The sequence below is a fragment of the Maniola jurtina genome, chromosome 18, assembly GCF_905333055.1.
Source record: "Maniola jurtina chromosome 18, ilManJurt1.1, whole genome shotgun sequence".
Classification (NCBI taxonomy): domain Eukaryota; kingdom Metazoa; phylum Arthropoda; class Insecta; order Lepidoptera; family Nymphalidae; genus Maniola; species Maniola jurtina.
This window is the reverse complement of record NC_060046.1, coordinates 7,306,840-7,334,668: the sequence shown is the minus strand read 5'-3', so window position 1 is coordinate 7,334,668 and position 27,829 is coordinate 7,306,840. Positions and strand designations below refer to the sequence as shown.

The following is a 27,829-nucleotide window of genomic DNA, read 5'->3' as shown; positions in this document are numbered from 1 at the left end:
TTGTTGTATTTACCTAGATACCAAATTTACGAATGTGTCCGATCCATCCCGTATATAAAGTTGTTTGTTTTACTTTTGTTTAATGAAACTTATTTCATTTAAAGTTCTAATTTTATTTAAGGGCCTTGTTTGTTTAAAAACCCTCGTAATTAAACTGTTTATTTGGATTAGGTTAAGTATACTCATCTACTGGGCGAAACAGCTTGTATGAACAGGCTCTTTTAATAAAAGTGTAAATAAAAAAATTATAACACCCCCGACAAGTGAATGTTACAGTAGGTAACTAGAAAAGAGCTGATAACTTTCAAACGGCTGAACCGATTTTCTTGAATTATAGCTAAGAACACTCTCGAATCTCGATCAAGCCACCTTTCAAACAAAAAAACTAAATTAAAATCGGTTCATTAGTTTAGGAGCTACGATGCCACAGACAGATACACACATCAAACTTATAACACCCCTCTTTTTGGGTCGAGGGTTAAAAAGAAGATTTGTTCTATCAGATTTTTAAAGATTTTTTTTCAGAAACGTAGGTATTAGTCACGATGTTATATACTATTTTACTTTATTATTTCGTCAACCTATGAAAAACTGTAAAGTGAGTTTATAAGGTAATAATATAAGTACAATTAGACATAATACTTACTCTATAGTTCTAAATTTAGAAGTTCCAAAGTAGTAGATATCTTACCTAATACTTATGTATTATATTATTTTCTGCCGGGATCATAGTGAAGACTTATCACTTAATTTGGGCCAAGCATATTAATTTAATTAATTGATTTACAATAATTTATAAGGCATTAGACACCAATATAATACGGAGTAAAAGAAAATTACAACATGCAATTTTGTTTTATATAACTTCTCTGAAGAAGTAAAGTATGTTGTTATTAATAGCTGATTGAGGTTATAATTCTCGCTTTGTATGGTAGTCGAGCTCGAATCATTATCGTTCAGAAGTTTTTCAAGGGCCTTTGTTGCTATTTTGTAAGATAAACTTCGTAGGGTTGGATTAAGTACTTAGTTTAATACGAACAAGTTTCTTTTCTCATAAAACTTTTAATTGATTAGTTTGGCCAAACTTTAGTTACAAACATCTGTTTCTCTATTCAATTTCCTTATTCCTTTTCGTCCTTTTTTCTTAGGTACATAAATGTATATGTTTTGATAGTTGATAAAATGTGTTAATAATAAAATAATAAACTTTTATTTGTAGGTAGGTATAGTTCGTTTGCCTTACCTTGATGAAAAGTTAAAGCTAGGTAAGCCTCACGCTGAAATGCGTAAGAGGTGTATTGTGTACATATACGCGGCCCATACGTCCTTTTTACCGAAAACTGACAATGAAGTCATGATAGGAGTGAAAAACTTAACCCCAGAAGGTCTAAAGCGCCGGGCAAATTGCGTCACTTATGCGTTTGTCCAAAAACGTTGCTGTGATTTGCTATTTTTTAAGCAAACCAAGGAAAATGTAACTGTAGAAGATAGTATAAAATATACCTCTAATAATAATAATAATAGATATGTTAGTGCGTAGGACTTGATGGACATAGCCGCGTAGTATATAATATTATCATCACAGGATTTTGATGCAATTCGCAAATAGAGTTTACACATTGGCTGGCAGTGGCCGAATGTTTTGGATCAATGTGTGTGGAGCCTAAGGTAAATGTTATGCCGCCGTACCCAATCAGCAAAGTATAGGGGCGCAGCATATTCTAGCATGAATTAGTTTAGATATACAAAACCATAATGTTATCTATTTAATCATATTATTAAAAAAAATACCACATTTTATTCCCTTCTCTTTTCTCCCAGTACATACTTGCACGAAACAATTTCGATAAGGAAAAAGTATACTTGTTTAGGAGGTCTGCCTGGCTGCGACAGGTACAACGTATCAGTGACAACTATTCAAGGAAACTTCGCACACTGCTATCTTTGTACAACTTAGTGCGAACTTCTTAGAACTGCTGGCGGTCTGCCAGTCGACTAACTTGCAAACGACTGCGCGGCGTTTGAATCGGGGGTAATTTTTTACCGAAAGTGATTTTCATTGCATTTATTATTACACTTTGGAAACATTAAACCTTTTATTACGAACGTAACTGTCTAGTTTTGGAAAAGATTACCTCCGTTAAACCTATGTTATAATAATTAATAGGTAACTATAGAAAATACAAGTAAGATACCTAATAAAATTTTGATCGATGAAAATAACTTTGTAATATTAAATATCTGCAATCGAAAGAATTGTTTCATCAGAAACGAAGAGCAAAAGTACGGTTTAAAATATCGACATTTTAATCGATCAATATAAATGATTACAGAAACACAAGCCTTAGTTTAGAAATTACTCGAACCCCAAACATTTTTTCTCTCGATCTGTATATACGTTTAAAATAATTAGAATACATTTTATTTATTAGTTTAGTACGAGTAGATAGAGAGTATTTTGAAATTAAGATTAAAACTTCCGAGATTCGCAATGCTTTCGATTTTTAAGGTTAGCCCCCTAATCAAATCAATTAAGTCCATTAGGTTTAGCTGAGTGAAATAGCAGGTAGGTAATTAATTAATCAGCATAAAATAAATCTAAGTGAGAGGATATCTCGGTTAAATTCATATCGGACTTAATATTGATTTACTGATTTTGTGCCACCAAAATGGCAAATATTTTACAATAAATACTAGTGAATAAATATAATTTAATTCATCTTTCCAATTTTCACCAAGCGGGACGTTAATGCTCCGGTTAAAAATATTAAGTATAATAATCCATACTTCCATACTTAATAATATTATAAATGTGAAAGTGTGTCTGTCTGTCTGTCTGTCTGCTACCTTTTCACGGCCCAACAGTTTAACCGATTCTGACAAAATTTGGTAAATAGTTAGCTTCCCGGGGACGGATATATATAGGCTATTTTTTATCCCGGAAAATCAAAGAGTTCCCACGGGATTCCTAAAAACCCATCCGCTTATTCCCGTTTAGTTTTTAGGAATCCCGTCCGAGGTAGCTTGCGTCCCTGTAATTGACATAGGCAACTTTTTATCCCGGAAGATCAAACAGTTCCCAAAGGATCTTTAAAAACCTAAATCCACGCGGACGAAGTCGTGGGCATCCTCTAGTATTAAATATATTTAGGCACACTAAACACAATAAAACTTAATCGAAGGTTAACTTAATCTCACAGAAAGCAGGGTTTCGTTTTGAAGGGCCGTTTCACTGGCAATAGAGTGAAACATCAATTTTATTTTACGCCGAGTGCAGGCGGTCAACAAGGCTGAGGACGACGTATAAAATGTTTTATTACGGTTCACCAAAAAACACTCAGTTACGCTCTACTAGGATTTTGCGAAATAGAAACTATAAAATATCTAAAATATAGATCTACATTTTGTAAACAAAATAATACTTGAATTTTTCCACGACTTATAGAATGCCCTTTAACGCCCTTTGCTTCAGTTTTCCTCACTAGCTAATACCTAGCTTTTTCACTAATATAAAGGATTGGATTAAACTTTGTTATTGCTTCACGCCAAATGACTGAACTGATTTGGCTGTGGAATGGAGAAAGTTAAGCCATAATTAAGTCATAGGCAAGTAGCCTTCTAACCCGCAAAATCAAAGAATTCCATGAGATTTAAAAATATGTATTATTATACATACTGATGGCATTATTTGGTAAATAAATAAGAGTTCAGCAGCAAAAACACTGGAATTTAAAAAAAGAACACAAGTTATATAGTTAGTGGATTAAATTCACCTAAGTATAGCAATAATAGAGTAACTAAACCTATTGACTATAGGTACATCTTCGGCGTCGTCGTCCCTTTTCTGTAATGGTTAGGATGAATGAATTAAGGATAATGGGAATGGGGTATTATTTTTATTACCACATTATAATATAGAAATCTCTGTTGGATCACTACTTACTACAGTTTCATCGCACGTAGCTTAGGAAAGAAAAACTTCAATAGTCCACCGCGGTTGACAGCTTCATCTGGCGACAGAAGAGTTAGCTCATTTTTTGCGCAAAGGATCAGTCTGCCTGTCCAGCGCGGAAATGCAGCCAGAACTATTGTTACCACACACACGGACATGATTTTAACAGCTATTAGACAAGGCTAGCTTTAAGTTTTATTTTAACCTTTTCAATAAAAAAATAGTACATTTGGACTAATTTTTTTATATATTGAACCATTTGGTTACCTACGTTTTAGTTACATTGTTATATCTACATGTTAAAGTCTTTGGAGATGAGTAATAAACGTTGGCTAACAAAGATGTTAACAACACCTGAGACACTAAACAATGTTGCATGTTTACGATTAAGTGCATACTAAATAACAACGTAAACTTTAAGGAACTTTTATGACTGACGCAGTTTAATATACTTACTTATTCGTTAGTGCTATTCCTTTATTATCACTTTCATTAAATAAATGATATCAACAATGACATTTGAATATATAAAATTGGATTTTAAAGGGGATCACACACGGCCCAAAAAGCTGCCAAAACGCATTTCTTACTACTGGAAATACGAGTAAAATCGGCAGCATCCACCGTGTCGCAAAAATGTGTGAGTTAAGGTCACCACCATTTGCATTTATTTCTTTGAGTTACCCTAGTTCACTTTTTCGTAGCTAAGCTAAATGATGCCCGTGGCTTCGAGCGCGTTAATTTAGGTTATTAAAATTTTCGTGGAAACCACCTCCTTTTTGATTTTTTTTTTGGATAAAAAGTAGCCTACGTCCGTCCCCAGGATGCAAGCTATTTCTGTACTATATTTTGTAAAAATTGATAGAAGCGATGATTAAAAGCTAGCTGACATATCGATAAATATAGAACCAAAAGCTGTAAGTAGCTGTAAACAGTGAAACTATTAAAAAGAAAACTCTAAGTAAGTGTTGAGCTTTGTAGGCTTGTTTTGAAGTTTACTTAAATGCTCGTATATCATTGAGTAGAATGAATATACACAATATATACTTACCGAGAGTTTAATCTTAATAAATCATTGGAAGCGTTTAGGGTACTTTCGAACTCGTGATAAGCTAGTAGCAATATCCATGAATTACCAAGTTCGGAAGTTGCGGCTATTTCAGCTAGATTGCTTAGGCGGGTCAACCCAGTTAATGACTCCTTTGACAAACTGTTTTGGTCTAATATCGTGTTGTATTGAACTCGATAGCATAGTTATTAATTTTGTTGGATTGTTCTAATTCAAATACCGCCATATTGAACATTGGCTTCAAAACCCGACTATTATTAGATTTTTCTACAGTATAAAATTATAGACTTATTCGTGCCTAATATTCATATTTATAATATGTAAATCGTAATTTATTCGTGCCCGAGTGCATAGGTATACCTATCTATCTCAGCATTTATATTGGTAGATAGGTACATCGTACTCGTAAATATTCATACGTTCCATCGTCAGCGCCGATTCTAAAAAGGACGTTACTGGTGTATTATTTACGATTTCTATCAAATACAAAAAACTCCATGCATGCAAATTCCGGTAGTACGTGGGTAGTACCTACTTAGGTAGGTAGGGAGGTAGGTCCTCCACTCACACCGCTTCCTTGTAAAAAGTACAGCTTCTAGGAGTCATCACACCATTGTTTGTCATTGATCACTGTATAGTTTAAATATTTATTTTTATTTAAATAGAAAAATATGTGTAAGAATCTTGTACAAATAAACGCATGTATAAGAACCTCTTTAAAAGCCGGGAACATGCTAAGGTCAAAGAGGAAGATCAGAAAAGGACCATCGCTATAATTTACTGCAGGATATATCATTCGTCTAAGAAAATCCCTACATTCTTATCTAAGCTAAAAATAAAACAGAGATGAAATGGAAGGATTTTCAGGTGAATCCCTGGGCGCGCAGCGTAAGCTTTGAAATATCGCCGGCCTCATAGCGATCCTTTCAAATGCCAAATCGAGGCTCAGGTAGAAATTGATCCTTATAAACTCCTAAAATATACCCTGTTGTCTGATTTATTGAAAACTAATATTTGTTCGTCCGAATTGAGCTTTTGATACCCGGGAAAATTTCTTCTATGCTGACAAAGGATCTGCTGATTGGAGAATTTTATATATTCGGGCTCTTGAGTTTCTGTGAAAATAATTTTGCAAGTTTAGTAAATAAATGTACATTCGAGCAGATTGAGTTTTGCTGCATCATTTTTGTGTAGTGTTTGTAATTTATATGATAATTTTTTTTTTTTTTTATTCACTATAGGTAAGCGCTTGACCACAATCACACCTGATGGAAAGTGATGATGTGGTCTAAGATGGGACGCGTTTACCTAGAAGGTGCCTATTCACTCTTTATTTACCTCTTTCAAGTTTCTCCAAGCAGTAGATCAGATCAGAATAATATTTTTATATGTACAACGAGATCTTTAATTAATTTTGAATTAATAAGTTAGGGGCCAATAGTTTTGACAGGTTTTGAATTCTTCTACCGGTTTCAATATGCAACTTGTCTGTAACATAGTTTGTAATCTGAAATGAAATGGAAATTTGGAATGAAAATAGATTGAATATTGAAACTAAAGATTGAAAAAACAGCGCTATTAAAATTTGCAAGAGCAAATAACATCATACCTAAATAGACAAACACATCATAAGACAAGACACGTTTACGTCTCAGTTTAGAGAACAATACATACTCGTAGCTAGTTCAGTTTCTAATTAACTTAATGCAAACAAATTAGTAGAGGCAATGCATTGCGATATGCGGAGTACAAACTTTCATATTCCTGTAGAAATTATTACTCGTATGAAATTGTACGCTAAATGTTCTCCTAACTGTTCTTCAACCAAAGCTATTGTTATATTGAACAAAAGTTTCTAGGAATAAGAGTAATAATGATATTGTATATCATTGAAAACAAACTGTTTATTGTTCTACTTTATAGCGTAGACTTACGATTGGATAGCGAAGTTATTGTACAGAAAATAGAAAAAGTTTTGTTTATTGCTAAGAGACCAAAAAATTATTACTCAACGGGCACAGTTGGTCATTATGAAGGAGAGCACTTACTTAATACACTTAATAATTGATAGTATTGTATTATTGTGTATGAATGATATTACCTACCTTGGCAAGCTTCTTATTTTTATAGTTTATTACATACACCTATCCTATTAATCTATTCCATAAAACTATTCCCATTTAATCATATTCTGATACATATCCAAAATTTCAAAACCGAGAGGGATTGAATCTGGATCCCTCTGGCTATTGCGGTCCATTTTTACGATACGTACCAAAAAATTATTTTAAATTTTTAAATGTAGGTAAAACACTTTAATAAAATTATAAAACAGCCTAATAAATAAAATAGCTTTATAATTCTGGATAAATTAATGAGAAAAATTTCCATTAAAACTTTTTGATCTGAATTTGAGGGTATTAAACCACCTTGCTGCTTAATGGCTTTAAAAGGAATGAAAATTGAATTTTTACTTTAAGCGTTTAAGTAGCCTTTTGGAAAGCACTACTAGAAAATATTTTATCATTTACATTTTCTTTAATTTGCTCTGAATTCTGAAAAATAAATGGTAGAATGAGCAGCTTTTAACTGAGTTTTGCTTGTTTACTATCAGCAGTTTGTCAATAGGTGTACATCAGTTCGAATTTGGATATCGGGTAGAAACCCTTGAATATGTGGATATACATTTTGCATGATTTCATGTCCGCGCACTGAATATGTTATCAACGAACAGTCGTCTCTCGTATTATGCGAATAGCTACAATATAATGTTTATTTTATGCCGCATTGTAGCCTTGCCACAACCAAATCTAAAGATTTTGATAAGGGAAAATCGTTTTGGTGACCCTGGCGTAATGGTGACGCAAAAGTATAGCGAGTCTTAAGTAAGTGGTGCTGGTTTGATTCCAGGTTAAGGAGATTTAAGAATTTATAATTTACCACTATTGTGAGAAAAAAGTGCCACCAAGCGGCTTCTGATGCCGCGTAAAAACCGCTTATTTATTATAGACTTCGTCCGCGTGGATTTAGGTTTTTTAAAAATCCCGCGGGATAAAAAGTTGCCTATGTCAATATCCGCGATGCAAGCTACCTCTGTACCAAATTTCATACAAATAGGTTTAACGGATGGGTCTTTCAGGATCCCATGGGAACTCGTCGATTTTCGGGGATAAAAAGTAGCCTATGTCCGTCCCCGTGATGTAAGCTAACTCTGTACCAAATTTCAACAAAATCGTTTAAACTGTTGGTCCGTGAAAAGCTAGCAGACAGGCAGATAGACAGACAGACACGCTTTCGCATTTATAATATTAGTAATAAAACAACTTCTAGGTTAGCCCGCTTCCATCTTACACGGAATCGTCACTTATGTACCACCAGGTAAGTTCGCAGTGAAGGCCTAACTTTTCATGGAGTGAATGAAATATGAATCGTATGCAAGTGAATTCTACTCAAAAATACATACTTACATGCCCTAAAATATTTTTACACTCCATGTAAGTAACAATACTTTGTCAAATGCCATAGCACACCACACTACGTCATTCGTGTTGAGTATTCAAATGCCACATCAGATCGGATATTATTTCCTGGTTACAGAAAATACACCAATTGTATTCGCCTCCACGTGGCAGATCTTTCATCACAAAATTATCGAGGCATTTTTATCACAAAACTCCTATTTCTAATTCTATTGGACTTGAGCCATTTCAAACACTTGGTAGGTACAAGCTCATAGATTGTCGAACAGTTTTGTTATTGTGGATATTAAATACCGCGACCTTTTCTTGCCTCCAGGGGATTCCTTGACAAATGTATTTAACTTTGAACCTTCTTTTTCTCCAGGGTCAAAGGTTCATATTGTATAAAATGAATGTTTGGCATGCACGAGAATTTCAGCTTGTGAGTTATTCCAGATATTTTTACCTCAGATAGGTTGGAGGTAAGGAAACATTCCGCTTTAATTTTTTGTTAACGTGCATTTAGAATGGTTTTAATATTAGTTAATCAGTTTTTAGCCCTCGACCCAAAAAGAGGGGTGTTATAAGTTTGATGTGTGTATCTGTCTGTGGCATCGTAGCTCCTAAACTAGTGAACCAATTTTAATTTAGTTTGTTTTTGTTTGAAAGGTGGCTTGATCGAGAGTGTTCTTAGCTATAATCCAAGAAAATCGGTTCAGCCGTTTAAAAGTTATCTTTTCTTTTATAGTTACTGTAACCTTCACTTGTAGGGGGTGTTATAAATTTTTAATGTACACTTATACAAAGTATTGTTACTTACATGGAGTGTAAAAATATTGGAAGGCATGGAAGTACCTTTACGACGAATCGATTGACACCTCATTTATCAAAATCGGCCCTACGTGTAGGCACTACGGTGGAACACACAGAACCTGGATACAAACATACATACATACATACATACATAGACTGCTAAAATCGTAACCATTCCTTTTGGCTTTGCCGCAGTCGGGTAAAAAAACCAATATATTTTCGAATTTTATAATATGGGTAGTGAATGACGCACGACCCTCAGCCATAAGGACTAGGAACAGTTACGATTTCTATCCAAATTTTCAATTTTCTGTAGTAACAAATAATTCCGAATTAATGTCAAATACTTTTTCGATGAGCAAGTTGCGCAAGCTTAACAAAGGAATATTATCATGCAAACAGCTAGCCAGCCAATTCGCCTCGCCTCACAGGAAACGGTTGTTATGTTCGGAGGCAAGCCAGACGAGGCCTCGGAGCGCTTTAACGAGCTCAACTTTCAATAGTGAAACTGAATTTTTTTACAAAATTTCCGTTAGATTTTCTATTTGAAAACTTTCATTTCGAAATTTAAAATATTTTGTATACAGACTTTATAATATTATGCCACCTAAAATATTATAAGCCCATCTATATTAGTCTATGCCTCTACTAATATTATAAATGCGAATGTGTGTTGATTTGTTTCTTTGTTTGTCCTTCCTTCACTCCCTAACTAATCGACTTGATTTTTGTCAAAGAGATAGTTGAAAGGACGGAAAATAGCAGAGGCTACTTTATATCCCGAGAAATCAATGAGTTCCCGTGGGATTTTTAAAAATCTAAATCCACGCGAACGAAGTCGCGGGCATCAGCTAGTAATAATATGCGAAAGTGTGTTTGTTTGTTGCTTTATTGGTTTGTGCTTCAATCACGTCGCAACTGAACTACGGATTGGCGTGATTTTTTCCACGGATATAGAAAAAAATTCTGAATCGGATCACTAATTTGGGAGATTACCCCTACATTCAAACTGACAAATTTTACCTCTAATACAGATATCAAAATAGAATCTCAATAAAGCAGTAACACTGTTTCATCTTATGGCTCAGTTATATTTTAACATAACATAATTAGTTAAAAGGAAACATAATTTGGAGATGCTTTAGAACATTTTGGGCTTCAGTTGATCTTGTTTTCTTGTCAGATGTTTGATTAAATTATATGGTGTACCATAACTTATACATTGTTATACTATTTCGTACTATACACAACTTCGTCCGCTTGGAGTAACTCTCTTTTCCCGTGGGACTTAGTTTTCGGGGAAAACATAGTAGCTTAGATCAATTGCGAAGTCCTCTATATTTAGGTATGTGAAAGTCCCCCCGTTTCGAAGATAATCCTGGACAGGCTTAAATGGATTTCTGGGTTATATTATGAACGTACCGATAAATAAAATAAATAATATTAAGCTTATGAAAAAATAGTTATTTTAAAATCATTGGCAGTTATTTATTTTGTATAACATTGACTTAAAATAAAACTGTAAATAGACGATTTCTATATATAGTAAATATCATATATAAAAGGAATGGGTGACTGGCTGACTGACTGACTGATCTATAACGCACAGTACGAATACACATATTGGTTGGATTGGGCTGAATTTGGCATGCATGACATCCGCTAAGAAAAGATTTTTGTCCTTTTTTAACCCCCGACCCAAAAAGAGGGGTGTTATAAGTTTGACGTGTGTATCTGTGTATCTGTGTGTCTGTGTATATGTGTATCTGTGTATCTGTGTATCTGTCTGTGGCATCGTAGCGCCTAAACGAATGAACCGATTTTAATTTAGTTTTTTTTGTTTGAAAGGTGGCTTGATCGAGAGTGTTCTTAGCTATAATCTAAAAAAATTGGTTCAGCCGTTTAAGAGTTATCAGCTCTTTTCTAGTGTTCTTGTAGAAAAGAAGGTTAGATAACCGTTAGGTTCATAATATTATGTCAATAGACAAATGTCAAGCTGTCAAGATGGACGTTGCCTAAATACATAATTATTTATTTGAAAATGATGTTTTGGAAAACTCAAATAGTTACTTTGGATCGTCGGGGGTGTTATAAATTTTTAATTTACACTTATTAATATCTTTGTTCGGAGTGAACTACCTACTACTTATCCTGTTTAGGCCTTTAGACAGAAACCTCAGAAAAACCACACAAAGCAAGGACAGCACCTGCATCTTACATGCGCAAAAGGCTCAATCCGATATATAATTAAATAGCGACTCTAGTAACGGCGCAATAAAGTGCAATTCAAATCGCACAGCACTGCAGCCTAAAATTTAACAAACACTTCTCTTTCTATCGCATATACACCCACGCCTCCTAACACCCACTCTCGTGGCTCTCACGCGCGCTCCACGGGAAGATGCCTTCATACAGTTTTGTTGTATTAGGTCACTATTAGGTTAGGTACAACTTTTAGGAGCCGAGTTTGCTGCTGTCGCGCATGTTTGTCCATGCTTTAGTAGGTATCTTGCAGGCAATAACTTAAGCTTGTCAGAACTTAGATTTAGTAGAACTGAGTTGTTCATGTAGATTATATGCAAATTCTCTTATGAGAAAATCGTTAGGAACATCTGAAGCACTGTATGCCACATTAATAGAACAGGAGACGGAATTAAATACTGCGGTTACATTCGTGGGCTACATTTAGAAGTTTGCGGCACTAAAGTGAATGCGTTTCAGCAAACAGCACCAGCACATTATTCACTAAAATGTTGCTGTAATTAGTTAAATGTAGTCTAGTAAAGAGTCATCAGGATTGTCTGCACAATAAACAAGTCTTAAGAGGGGTCTCTCCGTCACTCGCTCCATACAAACTTAGTTCCAATTTCATTTGAATATTAAGCAACCAAAGTCCATGAAATTTTGCAGACATATTCTAGAAACTAATATATATGCCTGTGGTTTTCCAGATTTCTGTTAAAATATTCGGTTTCAAAGTTACGTGGTCTTAAAAATTCACATACAAATCTTTGAGCCCCTGTATTTTTAAAACTACATATTTTTAGAAAAATCTAAAACACCACAGACACAGATATTAGTTTCTAGAATATGTCTGCAAAATTTCATGGACTTTGGTTGCTTAATATTCAAATGAAATTGGAACTACGATTGTATGGAGTAAGTGACGGAGAGAACCCTGTTAAACGATTACATAAAAATAATGAGGGCTTTCTTCACGTCACTTAGTCTCAAATTCTTTTTAACACAAACTCAGTGGGAAAACCTCGGGTTTTTACACTGAAATAATTCTCAGCTTCGTACAGTAACTTTTTAGTAGCAATAAAGTGGCTCAACCCACTTGAAGGCAACATCGCCATCGTGAGTTGACACCTTTGATACACAAAAAAATCTGTCAAAATTTTAAATTCCTCTCGGCTCACATGCATGCTGAAACGGACAAATAAAGTGTCGCGACAGCGTAATAAGTACATAGCTAACCTAACCTAACCTAAACTCGAAAATTTACCAATTTGTTCTCTAAAAATGGATGTTGAGGTAAAGTATAGGTACATATTATAATAGATCTATGGCGTCAGTTTACGCTAATTGCACACGTTATGACCCACTTCATTACACAATGCTCTTTTTTACGGTTCCGCACCCAAAGGGTAAAAACGGGGTCCTATTAATGTCATTCTGCTGTCTGTCCGTCCGTCTGTCCATCTGTCTGTCCACTGGTCACAGTGCCCTAGTTCGTAGATGAAATGAGTTACAGACCTGAAATTTTGGTATTTGGTGTAGAAGGTTGATCTAAAACCAAATATTGAATTAAAAATTCAATTAAAATACTAAAACCAACGATTTATAAAATAGTTTATAAGCTGTGACCAAAACAAACGGTAATTTTTTGGGGTTTTCTGTCATGGTTTATTGCGATGTTCTAACTCGAAAAAGAAATATTTCATAGGTTCACCCAAAATATGATGTTCTTTATATACGGAACCCTAAAAGAGCGAGGTCCGTCGCGCACTTGACTGGTTTTTTAAACTTATATTCCTATGTAGTATTCTTTAATATAGTGCTCATGCAACATTGTAATCTGCTTTATTTCGCTTTGCGGTTGTGGTTAGGCGTTCTTGAAATGCATTAAACAGTTTTAGCGACGCTTCGTGTCGGCTTTACTTATTATAAAATTACTATGCCACAAACACTACTTTCAGCGTACAAATTGCGGTGGATTTTGGGTAATGTTAATAACTGAGCTTTCTTCTTAATGTGCCTTTTCCTTTGAAGGTCAAGAGAATATCTTTCTTGCTCACAGGCAAGTGATAGATCATAGAGTCCTGTTTTTATTTCCTCCTCCCTTATATTTCACAGTCATGAAGTTTTATCCTTGTTTTAGAAGACGGTATATATCGCGATCGTAGTAGTGATAGCTTAGTGGTTAAGCCGTCGGTTTCCTATTCAGGGGACCACAGGTTCAATCCCAGCTGGTGCGCACCTATAACTTTTCAAAGTTACGTACGTTTTAAGCAATTAAATATCACTTGTTTAATCCGCATGCCTGAGAGTTGTGTTAAGTCTGTCAATCCGTACTTGGTCAACAACTCCTCCTCATTCTGAAAGGAGACCCGTGCTCAGTAGTGAACTGGCGATATATTATACTAGATTATGCCCGCAGCTTTGTCCGCGTGGATTGGACATTAAGTACCTAAGTACGCTCAACTTTGCGGGAACATTCCACGTCTCGACAATGATAGAGCTAACTATAAGAATAACTCATCATCATAATATTTAGAAGAAATCTCTAAATAAGAGAAAAGGGTAGGTAGCTAGTTCATAAAGAAAATCCCAACAAAGAAGCCTTTAGGTTTGATATCTTAATCTTAACTTGTGAGAAAGAAGTAAGAAAAGAATGTGTGGTCCTTATCTTTTCAGCAAGACAAAAGAAAAGTTAATTTGGCACGAGCCCAACACAAATTGAATTACATCCAAATCCCACAGACTGTTCAACTGTCGACACCACTTATATCAAATAATTTGTTCTAATGAAAACAACTACTTACTCATTGGATTTATTAAAAAAAAAAAAAACAATTATTAATTTAACAATTATATTTTATGAGTTAATTAAAATGTTATACTTAATTTTGTAACTAATTATTTTTTATTTAAGTAATAACTAGCTGATGCCCGCTAATTTATCCTCGTGGATTTAGGTTTTTAAATGTATCGTGGGAACTTTGATTTTCCGGGATAAAATGGAGTCTATGTCATTTTGTAGGTCTTTAACAATATCCATGCAAAAAATCATGTCATCCGTTACTCCTTTGTGGCGTGATTGAAGAACAAACCAAACAGACACACTTTCGTATTTATTATAGGATGGGAAGTGTTTATTTAACGTAAATAGGTAAACTTAAATAGAATATATCGAATACTTAATAACTTAAACAACTCTATGGAACACGTCTTGAATATTCATAATGTAGTTATCCTCTCACCCCTACACTATTTAGGTGTTAGGATAATTTGCTATCTTCATTTATTATACTTGCGTACATTTTCATTAAGGGTATGCAAACGTTCACTCTAAAGCAAAATACCTGCAATGCGTCTGGAAAATTATGAAAATGATAAAATAGACTCAGTTTTGTTGTAGGTAGGTACAGACAATTATTTTGCTATTAAATTATAACAGTATCGCAGTAGAATATTATGTATTGTGAGTCTATGAAATAACTGGTATTTTAGAGCTTTACCATAGTTTGCTTTTATCCAATTTAGACAATTACGGGGAGGCAAAGAAAGACGATTTGTCACAGAACAAAAAACTCGGTCGACACTCTCGACCCATCTCTCCATCTGTCTAAGGACCTTTATCAAATTCTAAGCCGGAAAATGGATTTATAAATGTCATGTTGGTGTTGGAATAGGCAAATACGATTTCAGGTCATATAACTGAGTTTATACTCTTTGTATGATTTAAATTTGATTGTTGAATAAAATTGTTTTACAAATAATTTTCATAATAAGCCATTGATATATAATTAGTAGGAAAGCGCATTGAAGGCTAGCTGATGCATATTAGCTGCCTTTACACTACACTCTCTTTCACACGTGAATCGGCTTTCGTGCGGGAAAGAGAAAGAGAATGCGTGTCCGCGCCGCTCGCTCCCTCGTGCTTTCGATCCTGCGAATCTGTGTGCGTCAAACGTTTTTAGACTGACTGACTGACTCACTGATTGACTCGCTGACTGACTCACTGACTGACTGACTGACCTACTCACTCAGTCCCTGACTGACTAAATGACTGTCTGACTGACTTACTGACTGACTGACTGGGAAATTTGTTTTAAACTAAATTGAAGATTTATTCTATTTGTGCAAGTTGTTTGATAGACAGGCAAACAAACAAATTTCCTCTCTGATGAAAATTACGAGATATTAGCGTGGATTATGGAAATGCCTGCAAGTAATGCCAATGTAAATAATATGATGATAATGACATGAAAACACTCGTTAATAATATATTTTAAAAAACGAAAATTAAATTTGAATAACTCTGAGTAGGCACTGAGATTACATAATTTTTATTTTTAATTTTACTCAAAATGTACTTTTTAAAGATTGTATAAAATAATTTTGAAAATAATAATCAAAAAATATTTTAAAATATTACGCCAAGTAACAAGTGTTATTTCGCAGTTTCTTACTACTTAAATGTTCTGGTATTTCAAAGGAAAAACTTAAGTCGTTCTCGTTCCCTAGAAATTAATTTAGACGATAATGAAGTTTGAACGCTGTGATTATAAAAGCAATAGAAGCTCTTAAATTGTTAAAGCTTCAGCGTTTCTTTATCCAGCTCTTGGCTCGGCTTCAGATTGAAGAGAACGAGGTACTGAAGCTGTTTTAATTATGAAAATGTTGAAAGACAGACTTAAAACACTTATTCTTAATATTTCAAATATTAATATTATGTGACCGATAATATAAGTAAATATACCAAGTCAAATAATTCATGATTTCTGTTGTTTTACCTTTACTAAATTTAAATATTTAATTTGAAGTTTGATAGATTGCAGTATAACATTTTAATAATAAGTAGTCTCGACCCCAGTTTTATTTTGAATAGGATTGATAGTTTGGAATAAATTTTGATTATCTCGGTCATCTAAGTAATACGTAACAAGATAAAATTGGAAATGCCCATTCCTAAGGGACTCTGAAACTTTACTTACCTAATAGTAAATTAGTAATTCGCAAATTTTTTCTACGATTGTTAGTGGTGAAAGTTTCCAAGTGTGTGAAACAATTACCTATCTTTAGATTATGTAAGTATTTTTGAGAGTTCTGCAATGGTTTTATTAGTGGGAGGTTGGGCCAATTCGTTTTTTTTTTTTAATTTTTGAAGATAACTAAGGTGTGGTCTAGTTTGGGGTTTCAGCCGAAGTCATATTTCTACTCTCGAAGCCGTGGATTTGCGTTTGAGTACAATGCCATGCAAAAGAAACCAATTTTAAAGTAGGTAGGTAGGTATATTGGCGGTACGTGTCGTTTTCGCTAAACGAGTTAACGGAGCACATTATACAATGCTCGTCGGTTGCTACAAAACTTTTTTTTAATTAGACATTTAACATGAAATAAAATCATTATTATTAGTGCTCTACAGAGCCTAGTGTCGTAGAGTGGACGTCCGTGGGCTTTGCGGCCGAAATTTTAAATCCATATAATATTGTCTATAATCCGTCGAAAAATTACTGAGAAACCCCGCGTCAGTGTTTATGAGGTTTGTGTAACTACACGATTCTGTCAAACACACAAGCGTACGAAATTGTCTTCACTTCTTAATATAAACTTGTATAAGATTTGCCTATCTAGAATTTTATATCTTAGACATATAGATAATATTGGCGTCACTCAGAAAAGCAGGTATTATTTAAATATTTTTATCGAATTATTGGAATGTCCTCTCCAAAACCAACACAAAAAACACAAGTTCAATGTGTAAGGTTATCCGAGAGTTTTAATCTAAACAAACTTATGCCAAAATAAGTAATTTAATTAGAGCGTGATTGCTATCACAACATCTAATTATTCAGTTCACAATCCAAATACCGAAAATATGCGATATCGCTCCGAATCTCAGAAGAAGACTAAACTAAAACCTTCGAAACACCCGTATTTATGCAAGTTCAATCTTGTTGGCCTCCTAGCAACAGATTGTATGACATCGAATGAGCCAAATATCGATTTTATCAAACTACCTGCATTAAATAAATTAATAATTTTATATTATTTTTGACAACTCAAATCAATTTTTAAAAAATAACCTTACAGTTACAATGTTGCTAATTCGTAGGTAGCTTCTCAAAAGATTACAGATTGTTTATTAATTTCAGCCATTAGACGTTAACGATGAACACCTAGGTTTATTTTGCATATTTGAATGACACCATCCGAATATCCGAGTAAAGTTCATGCTATGGGCTTTATAGGTACTACGGGTATATCTAAAATTTCATCGGTTCAGCAAATCCAGAACTACGCACCATATCGGTAATCATGACATACCGGTGTAAGTATCGACGGCATGGATATTCGAGGCAGATAGGTAGGTATTTGTTCTAATTTTACTATCCATATACGAGTAGAGTAACCTAGGTACCTACCTAGCGTTATTGATTTCTTTAGCTAGTTGTACAGATATATACCTATACATACTTATATACTTATCTATAAATGGTGACTGATGTTTTGTTAGGTCAGAAAAGTTAGTTTAAAACCCGAAAGCAGTTTTATTACCTATCCGGTCTTAACCGTTAAGATTAAAAATGTTATCATCATAATAACCCAAAATTTTTTCACATCTGATAATTTTATTTTATTTTATTTTGTTTTATTTATTTTTTGGCACAATTATATACAAAACTTTTACTATAATAATTATTTTAATTACTTTAATTATTTTAATTTTTCATTATTTTAATTTTAAATTTTAATACTTATTACTTTTAATTTACGTAATTTAATTTAATTTGTATAAAATTATGGACACAATTTATTACTGTCTGAAATAAAATATTTTTATTTTATTTATTTATTTAACGGCATAGTGATATTTAAATCTACGAAAAGCATCTCTAAGGTCTAACGCAGACAGCCGCATTTAGTGTCAGACCAATTTTGAAACAAATGATAAGTGATATCTGATTTTATTTCGACTCAATCTCGTCTGCGTTAGGCCAACTTCACGTGTAAGGACGTTCTATATACTTAACTAATTTCTCTTCGGTAAAACTTGAATCGGAACCACGGGAGTTAGTTGTATATTATGTACGTACACCGATTCTTGTGAGCGGTTATTATATATTGGTTTTATCGAACTTCTGTGAGAGTGAAGTAAATGATCTATGTTTTATTTAGGCTGAACTTGTCGAAACGACTATTTTATTTGTCATCTGTGATATTTATAACGGTAGATATAGTTATCGGCAGTTAAATAGTCGTGCTTGATCTACCGTACGCTCCTGTACTGTGTACCGATGTAGCACTCACACTAATGCAGATGGTGAAAGCGGAATGCGGCATAGCGCACGAGTTGGTGTGTTCCTTTCCCCGTACGTTGGGCCCTAGCGACGTCTAAAAAATGCTCTTACGACGCGTCTTGCGGGTAAATTCAGGAGCGACTATTTGTATGGCGTGGATTATAGGTACACGGTCGGAAGACTTTTAAAAAAGCTGATAATAATGTAATCAGCTGGTGGCAAAAGTGTAAAAATGGCAGTAAAATAGGTAATTTCATTTTCCGTTTATTTTTTACTGTTTTACACATTTTAAAAATATTTTCCGTAGTAAGTATTACTGTGGAACAAGCTCGGCACAATCTGGTGCACAACGATAAAATCTGAAACAATTTCAATTTTAGCCCGGGAAGTACGAGGACTACGTCAACGTCAATTTACTTCAAAATAAAGTCAACATTTCCGCTTGTTCATAATATATTCTCACAAAATAATTAATTTTCGAGCCAAGTTATTACTAAAGTTATTGAAATAGGCGTGGGTATACGTAATATTATTTTACTAGCCGATGCCCGCGACTTCGCCCGCGTGGATTTAGGTTTTTCAAAATCCCGTGGGAACTCTTTGATTTTCCGGGATAAAAAGTGGCCTATGTGCTAATCCAGGATATTATCTATCTCCATTCCAAATTTCAGCCAAATCCGTCCAGTGGTTTTTGCGTGAAGGAGTAACAAACATACACACACACACACACACACACACACACACACACACACACACACACACACACACACATACAAACTTTCGCCTTTATAATATTAGTGTGGTAGTGTGATAAGTAAGCACTCAAAATTGAAATCTTTGTACTTAGCTAACATAGGTAAGTAAATGCAAAAATAAACGATGATTTTAGTATAATATAGGTGTTGCGTAAATAACTTAAATCGCTGCTAATTGAGTAATTGCATACAAAAATGTTGGCTTAACCCATGCTTAACCTCAATTTTCTTAAGATTTCTAGCAACGAATTTTTGAATTCATACTTTAATTCTGCTAATGAACTTTATTTGACACCGAGATTTACCGGCTAGCATAAACCAAGTAGGTACTTACTATTTTATATTAAAAAAAATCAAACTCTTTTCCTAATGAGCTTTATTTGATACCGAATAAAGGCCAAAGATATTATCTTGAGCTTATAATATTATGAGCTTTCATACAATTGTAATTTTTTAAATCTGATATTTTTAATAATTGTAGTTTAAAAAGTAAAGTTAATATATTCGTACTTTTGTGTGTGACACAAACGCGTAGCGACATATAGATAACGGTGCGGGGTTTACGCATCTTTTAACACCTACGATCACTTATCACCAGGTGAGATTGCTGGCAAGGGCTAACTTGTATCCGGATTTATTAAAAAAAACGGACATGGTTAAAAAATGGTGGCCTGTTACCAGGGTTGTGTAGAACTCTAAAGATTAACCAAGAATTATATCCGAACCAGTTTTTAACCAAAAATACCTTTTTAAGACCTCGTCCAAACATGTTGCTGACGTAATGTGTAAAACCTGCAACGCTAGCACCTCAATTGAGGTCTGCAACTTCTTTCAGATCATCCCTAGGGAGTTTTAAAGGAAATCCATTCTAAGTTGGATAATTAAGGTCGAAATGAACTCGATTGCATTTGAAAGAAAACTAGCTGAGGTTTTATTACTACCAATCTTCCCCAGTGCAATGTGCTTTTCACGCGGAATTAAAACTTTGCAACTATTCGAGAGAGTTAATTCTATTAACTAACCGACCAATTGGCTACTTAAAGCAAATAGAAGTGTATTAACTATATGTAGACCCAGTGTTACACACCGTGAAAAACCGGCCAAGTGCGAGTCAGACTCGCGCACTGAGGGTTCCGTACTCGGGTATTTTTCCCGACATTTTGCACGATAAATCAAAAACTATTATGCATAAAAATAAATAAAAATCTGTTTTAGAATGTACAGGTAAAACCCTTTCATACGATACCCCATTTGGTATAGTTATCTTACTTTGAAAATTTTAACTCATTATAATATTTTTTACATGTTGTAACCACAAATTCATGGTTTTCGGATTTATTCCTTTACTTGTACTATAAGACCTACCTACCTGCCAAATTTCATGATTCTAGGTCAACGGGAAGTACCTTTTAGGTTTCTTGACAGACACGACAGACAGACAGACAGTCAGACAAACAACAAAGTGATCCTATACGCGTTTTCCTTTTGAGGTACGGAACCCTAAAAAGTGTATTATTGCATGATGTGTAAATGGGCATTTAAGTTACGGATAAGCGTTGCTTTTGTGTCAGTTTAGATTACTACACAAATCACAAAATAATCATCATCATCATGATATTAGGTATACGATACTCGTGACTTGAGGAAGTTGAAGTATCTTTTTTCATAGCGTGCAATAAATAATTAGTTAAATCTTACTTTCTGTCATGTAGGTGCTAAAGCAATTTATGAAGTTTATAAATCAACATTCCTTGAGTGTCCTTGAGTGGAGACCGCGTTTAAGCAAACGTAGTGTGGGACGCCCTCCAGCACGATGGACCGACGATATAAAGCGGCTGGCGGGAAGTGGCTGGATGAGGAAGGCTGAGGACCGGGTGTGGTGGCGCTCTATAGGGAAGGCCTATGTCCAACAGTGGATGTCCACAGGCTGATGATGATGATGATAAATCAACATTAGTAAATTTTCTGATTTATAAGTCATTTTTGAGTTAGTAATTAGTAGACAATAATGGAGTCGACAAGCATTTCTAAAGAATACAGTTATAATGTGACTGTATACCGTCTGAAGGGCATAAACTTCTCTTCACATAAACGGTACCTATTATAATAATATGACCCGCAAGAGGCCCAAGAGGGGCTACAGATGAAAATGCAAGACACATTCCGATTGTACTCGATTTCTCGAGCTGTCATCTGCTTGAGTGCAGTTACTTGCAGTTACTACCCTACTAGCAGTGGCGTAACTATATCATCTAGGGCCCGTGGCAAATTCTTTTCATGGGGCCCTATCAGTAAAAATCGCCACGTTGTACTCAGTTTAATTTTAATAAACTTCGAGAGTTTCAGCATACCTACTCAATTACACGTTGTACCTACATATCCCACTAATGGCCATAGGCAAGGCCGTAGCCAGGACAGCCGTTTCAATTTGACAGCAAGATAGAAAACAACAAGATATAGGAGCGCGAGCGCAATTTATTTTGTTTTAATACAGATAAAAAAGCGAGAGATGAACGAGCTCAGCCATAAAAAATGTTATGTTTTAAAGCACCTCACTCAACTTTTCTAATGAAAAATAAAAAGTTTCTAGGGATATTTATTAATGTTAACCCATGCGGATGAAGTTCCGGGTAAGTACTACAATAACAACTAATACAACAAAAGCGCGAGCGAAGCGAGAGCGAAATTTTTATTAATTGTATTTACAAAAATCTATATTAATACTAGCTGACGCCCGCGACTTCGTCCGCGTGGATTAAGGTTTTTCGAAATCCCGTGGGAACTCTTTGGTTTTCCGGGATAAAAAGTAGCCTATGTGCTAATCCAGGATATTATCTATCTCCATTCCGAATTTCAGCCAAATCCGTCCAGTAGTTTTTGCGTGAAGGAGTAACAAACATACACACACACACACACACACACACACACATACAAACTTTCGCCTTTATAATATTAGTGTGATTAGCGATCTTTTCAGGGCTTAGGTATCTTCTTGGGCAAAAGGTACTATTCAGTGGTAGCTTGCATTGTAATTGGTATAGGTATTTTATCCCAAAAAATCAGAATTTCCACGGGGTTTGAACGAAGGTCCGGTAATCTAATACAATAAAAAAGCGCGAGCGAAGCGAGCGCAAAATTTTTGATAGATTGTAAATTCGAGACCTAGTTATCATGCATTTTGAAAACAATTTCTCTTTGTCTGGGATTTCGGGGCCTCTTGGGCCGGGGCCCTCTTGGGTCGGGGGCCCGTGGCAATTTGCCAGCCCTGCCACCCTATTGTTACGCCACTGCCTACTAGTAACTGTAATTGAATTAGGAACTGTTCCAATGCAAGCGGTTGAAAACGCCCGATCAAGCTGCAAATCGCTAAATTTTTGTTTGGTTTTAGGGTCACTCTCAGGGATAAAATCCGGAAGGAGGAAATTCGCAGAACGACAAAAGCGACCGACATAACTCAAAGGATTAGCAAGCTGAAGTGGCAATGGGCCGGTCATATCTGTCGCAGAACCGACGGCCGATGGGTCAGGCGTATTCTGGAGTGGAGACTGTGTACCGGCAAGTGCAGTGTAGGACGACCTCCAGCTCGCTGCTGGACTGATGACCTGATGAAAGTGGCGGGGATGAGAAAGGGGGAGGTATTTGTTGGCGCGGTCTTGGAAAGGCCTATGTCCAGTAGTGGACGCATACAGGCTGATGGAATGGAAAAAGTCAACTGTCAGTGTATATTGTTCAACGATCAACTCTCGTGTATGGCCACCCATAATCTATATCTTGCCTATAGTTCAATTTACCTGTGTTTCAAAACAACAATACATCGGCAACAATCGGTACGGGCAACTTGTTTGACGTTGTTCATGAATTATCTATGAACTTGGTCGAAAATAGGCCTCATTTAGCTTGCGTGCAGCCATGCGTACACCGTGTTACTAATTCCCTCTGATGAAGTATTTCGTTACACGGCTTGCTCTTGTATAGAGAGTAACTTATCATTCCTGTACACCAAACAACAAAGACAAAGTACAAAGAGCATTTTTGCCCACGTTTCATTAACTAATTATTATTAGTACCTATATAATTAATAACCGGCTGAGTTTGTTGTGGGCTCTTCTCAGACTTGGGCGCGTTTGGAACCCTCGTAGCTTTAGTTTTAAGTAACGTAATTAATTATCACCACTATATCGTACAAGTTTAACAATTTCGACCATCAAAAGGAGTACAATTGTACCTACTTTGAATAAATGATTTTGACTTTGACTTTGACTTTAATTGTTTTTGATTAATTTTTTAACGACCTAATAAGATTTTTTTTCTGTATTTATTAGAATTGCATTTCAAAAACCAGTTTCCCGAAATATCTTCTATTTATCTTATATTATGTGATATTGTACTTTGGCTATCCTAATATTGCACGAAATCCACATTAAAAACATTTCAATTAGAAATTTTGAAAAGTCGTACAGCAAAAGTTGTTAGTTTTGATGATAACAATTACGTGCCGAGAACTTTCTGATATTTTTATTTAACCCTATATACATTATACAAGTTCATCGGTTTTAATTCATTGTACTAATGATTTTATTCAATTTTTCTATGAGACCATAGCCCTAATTTTTGAAATAATTAATCTTAGCTGGTTTCATACATTTAGAGTCATTTTTGTGTGGAACAGTTCTTTTTTTTTACAATTTATTCGATCAATGTTGTTTATAACGATGATGCAGCGACCTTTCAGGTAGATCCAAAACAAAATAATGACCTCTTGATTGCATAGGTATTAAACTATTAACTGTAGTTGAAACTCAACAGCGAATTAGTATGGTTTGACAAACTCTATGGCCCTCGTATTAAACAAGGCGTATTGTAAATATGCTTTTACTAACAAATGTTTAGTAGAATGTTATAAAAACAAACTGTAGACGTGAAGGGTTCGGCCGTAAATAGTTCAGTCCCCGACGACAGGTGTATCGTATTAACCTCATACACTCAATAAATTTTGTTGTGAACTAATGCTGAGTATGCGAAATTTCCAAGGCCACATTTATATTATTGGATCAAAAAGATTTTTTTGCGTCGACGTTGCATAGTTTCGGTTGTACAGGAAAATAAAAGGGTTATTTTCCTAAGCCTTAAGTAATAAGCTGTTAGTAACAGTCCATTACTACCAATAATTAACATACACAGACATAGGTAGGTACTCTTAGCAAGTTGAAGTGGCATTGGGCAGGCCATGCTTGTCGTAGAGGCGATGGTCGTTAGCCGAAAGATTTTTAGAGTGGAGACTGTGTATAATTACCTCTCATCGTCTTATTACAAATTAGAGATACATGAGATGGTATGTCAATGTTCTATTTTTAGAGTAAAAGAAAAAAAACCATTATAGGTTTACTTTGTAGTCTGTCTGTCCGTCTGGCTGTCATGTCTGTCAAGAAAACCTATAGGGTGCTTCCCATTGACAAAGAATCATGAAAGGCAGGTAGATAGATCTTATAGCACAAGTGAAGGAAAAAATCCAGAAATAGAATGAGTTCGTGGTTACATCACAAAAATGAATTAAAATGTGTATACAAAAAATTAATTGACAAAATACATATAAATGTTCGTCATAAATTTATTAAGTATACCTACCCGGTATGATAGTACAGAACCCTTCGTGTACGAGACTAACTCGCACGTGACCAGTTTTCCTTAAGCGAATCGTTGAGTTGCGTTATAAGGGAGGTTTTTTCTGGATCATACATAACGTAATTCGTTTCACATGTCGGTCGGGCCTTGTTGCCCGCGTGCGGTCGGCGTGAAGCTGAATTGATGGTTCACTCCATCGCTAGTGAAATGGTGCTTCAAAACGAATGACCTTTGGCCACGAGAAATTCACGTTTGATTAACTTTTACCTTCTAATATATCAAAGATTTCGACGGCAGGGCAAAAGTGTTAATGTCCGACGAAAGTCGAAAAAAAGAAAATAACAAGTTATTTTTAGGGCACAATATAAGTATTATTTCACGGGCGTAGTTTTGAAGCCGTAAAAATGTAGATCCCTTTTGCAGACTCTTTTCATATTCATAAACCAGAATGACCTGTGTCTATTTCTAGTTTGTCCGCCCGACTTCGCTCGGGTAAAATTAATAGAGTGAGAGCCAGCGCGTGCTAAACCTTCGATATTTTATAAAAGCTGAAAATTTCTCGCCGTATTGTCCCCAGCACAGAGAGGATCAGCAATGCATGACGTAATTTCTTTATTAACGTAAATTACACCCTTATTATCTGTTATCTTCCAAAGCCACCTTGATACAAAATTTATAGTCGCTGATCGTTCCTCCCTGTGCTTTGGACAATAAGAGAAACTTTCAGCTTTTATAAAATAAAAGAGGTCTGGCACGCGCTGGCTCTTAGTCCATGATACGAGTATAATAAACACTATCCTATAGCACTCAGGAATGATGTAGTTATCTATTAGTGAAATAATTTTCAGAATGCTACCATTCGTTTCGGAGATTACCTAAATCTGATCTACATCCAAAATTACAAACTTTCTCTTTATAATATTAGTATGGATGATATAATCATGTTTAAAAATATATAAATAAAGTTGTTGTGTAATTTGCAAAAGTTTTGCCCCGGGTGAGGATCGAACTCACGACCTTAAGATTATGAGACTTACGCGCTGCCTACTGCGCTACCGAGGCTTCTTAACAGTTACAAAAATTTACATACAATATCGAATTTATAGCAGTGGCGTGCAGATTATGAAGGGCATACCAGCACTGACCCTACAGTACTAATTATTAGGCAGTTACCTAACTAATGCCTACCCTGGCTTCAAACCCTGTGTAAAAATATAACACTATAGAATTTTTGCCCTTTAGTGGACAACATAGTTCAACTGCAAATTCTGTTGTGTTTTCTGAGGCATTACATTCAAATGTCAACTGCAGCCCATTTGATGCGGCGGGCGTGAATTTGAATTGATCGTTCACTTATAAATGTAGTTTAGTATAGTAAATAGTGCTTCAAAATGAATTGTATTAGAATCACACTATATTCACTTTTTCATTTAAAAATCTAGTGTGCTTGAATGTTAAAAAGTAGGTATATAAATTGATTGATTGCTGAAGTGGATACAAAACTTGGCCGTGCCTCAAATACCACGTACCTAACCATCAAGCAACGAAAACTTAAGACCATAAAATCTTTAGACTTTAATAAAACGTACCTACCTATTCTAAGACTAATATTTCTACTGCGTTCCATCGGGTACAGTTCTAGGTCTATTGAAAATAACGACTCAATACAAGGAAACTTTGCAGAACTATTGCACGATTCCTTTTATTAGATCCTACTATAGCTATAAAGAGATCGCACTTTCCATTCCATCAGCCTGTATGCGTCCACTGCTAGAAGGAAATTCTTAAAAGGAATAAAGAATCTTTTTTCGTTGTATGTGACTCGACCGGCGGGACTGACATTTAGATACGGTCTGACAATGAGAAAATTTTCACGAATTTACCTTTGCAAAAATTGTTTACCGGACTTTTGGCTATCAGAAAAGAACAATAAAAATTTCATTTCATTCATAACATTCTGAGAGCCAGTATTGAGCCGGCAATGGGTTTGATGATTATAATTAATTATTTTAGCCATATGTCTCAACAAACTTTAAAATCAACAAAGCACTAATTTTATTTACTTGGGAACCTAACACTAAACATTATATAAAAAATGGGAAAACATAGTAAAATGAAATTATTTTTGTAAGGAATAAATAGTAGGAGCACAAAAGTTTTGCCTCCCGTAAAAGGCTGGTTTCATGGTCAATTTGAGAATAAAAGCGAGTGCCGGCAAATTATTATTACTACATCTGTTGTAAATGGACTCGGAATTCAGACCCTAAATACCAAACAAAGGTGCCTTGGAAATGTAGACATGTTATACGTAAAATTATCTGCGCAAGTATAATTTAAAAATGGACTCTTTTCTATGTATTTCAATAAAAATGGTATACACGTAACATTTTGATACAAGTTATAAGGTTTTCTGTATTTTATTTCTTTTTGAGTAAAAACATGTGTAGAAACCTGTCTTAGGCTTTCGAAAGTAAAGATACTTAGTAGTTAGTACATTGGTGATTAATTTTATTCCAGCCCTTATTTATTTTCTAAGAAAATTAATAAAGCAAAGCTTCTCAAATGAGCCTTAACATTAAGTAAGTGCTGTATTAAATTAAAACTTTGCTTTCTGAGAGTTTGCAAATTAA

General features: G+C 34.9%; 1 long non-coding RNA gene and 1 other non-coding gene across 2 annotated transcripts; one reads left to right on the top strand and one right to left on the bottom strand.

Moving 5' to 3' along the window:
- Positions 1–1,313: 1,313 nt before the first annotated feature.
- Positions 1,314–27,829, top strand: LOC123874225. The gene is made up of 5 exons (XR_006797865.1): positions 1,314–1,408; positions 9,149–9,163; positions 16,624–16,644; positions 24,971–24,973; positions 27,818–27,829. It is a non-coding gene; the product is annotated as an uncharacterized LOC123874225 (long non-coding RNA).
- On the bottom strand, positions 26,189–26,261 carry Trnam-cau. Its single transcript has one exon. It is a non-coding gene; the product is annotated as a tRNA-Met (tRNA).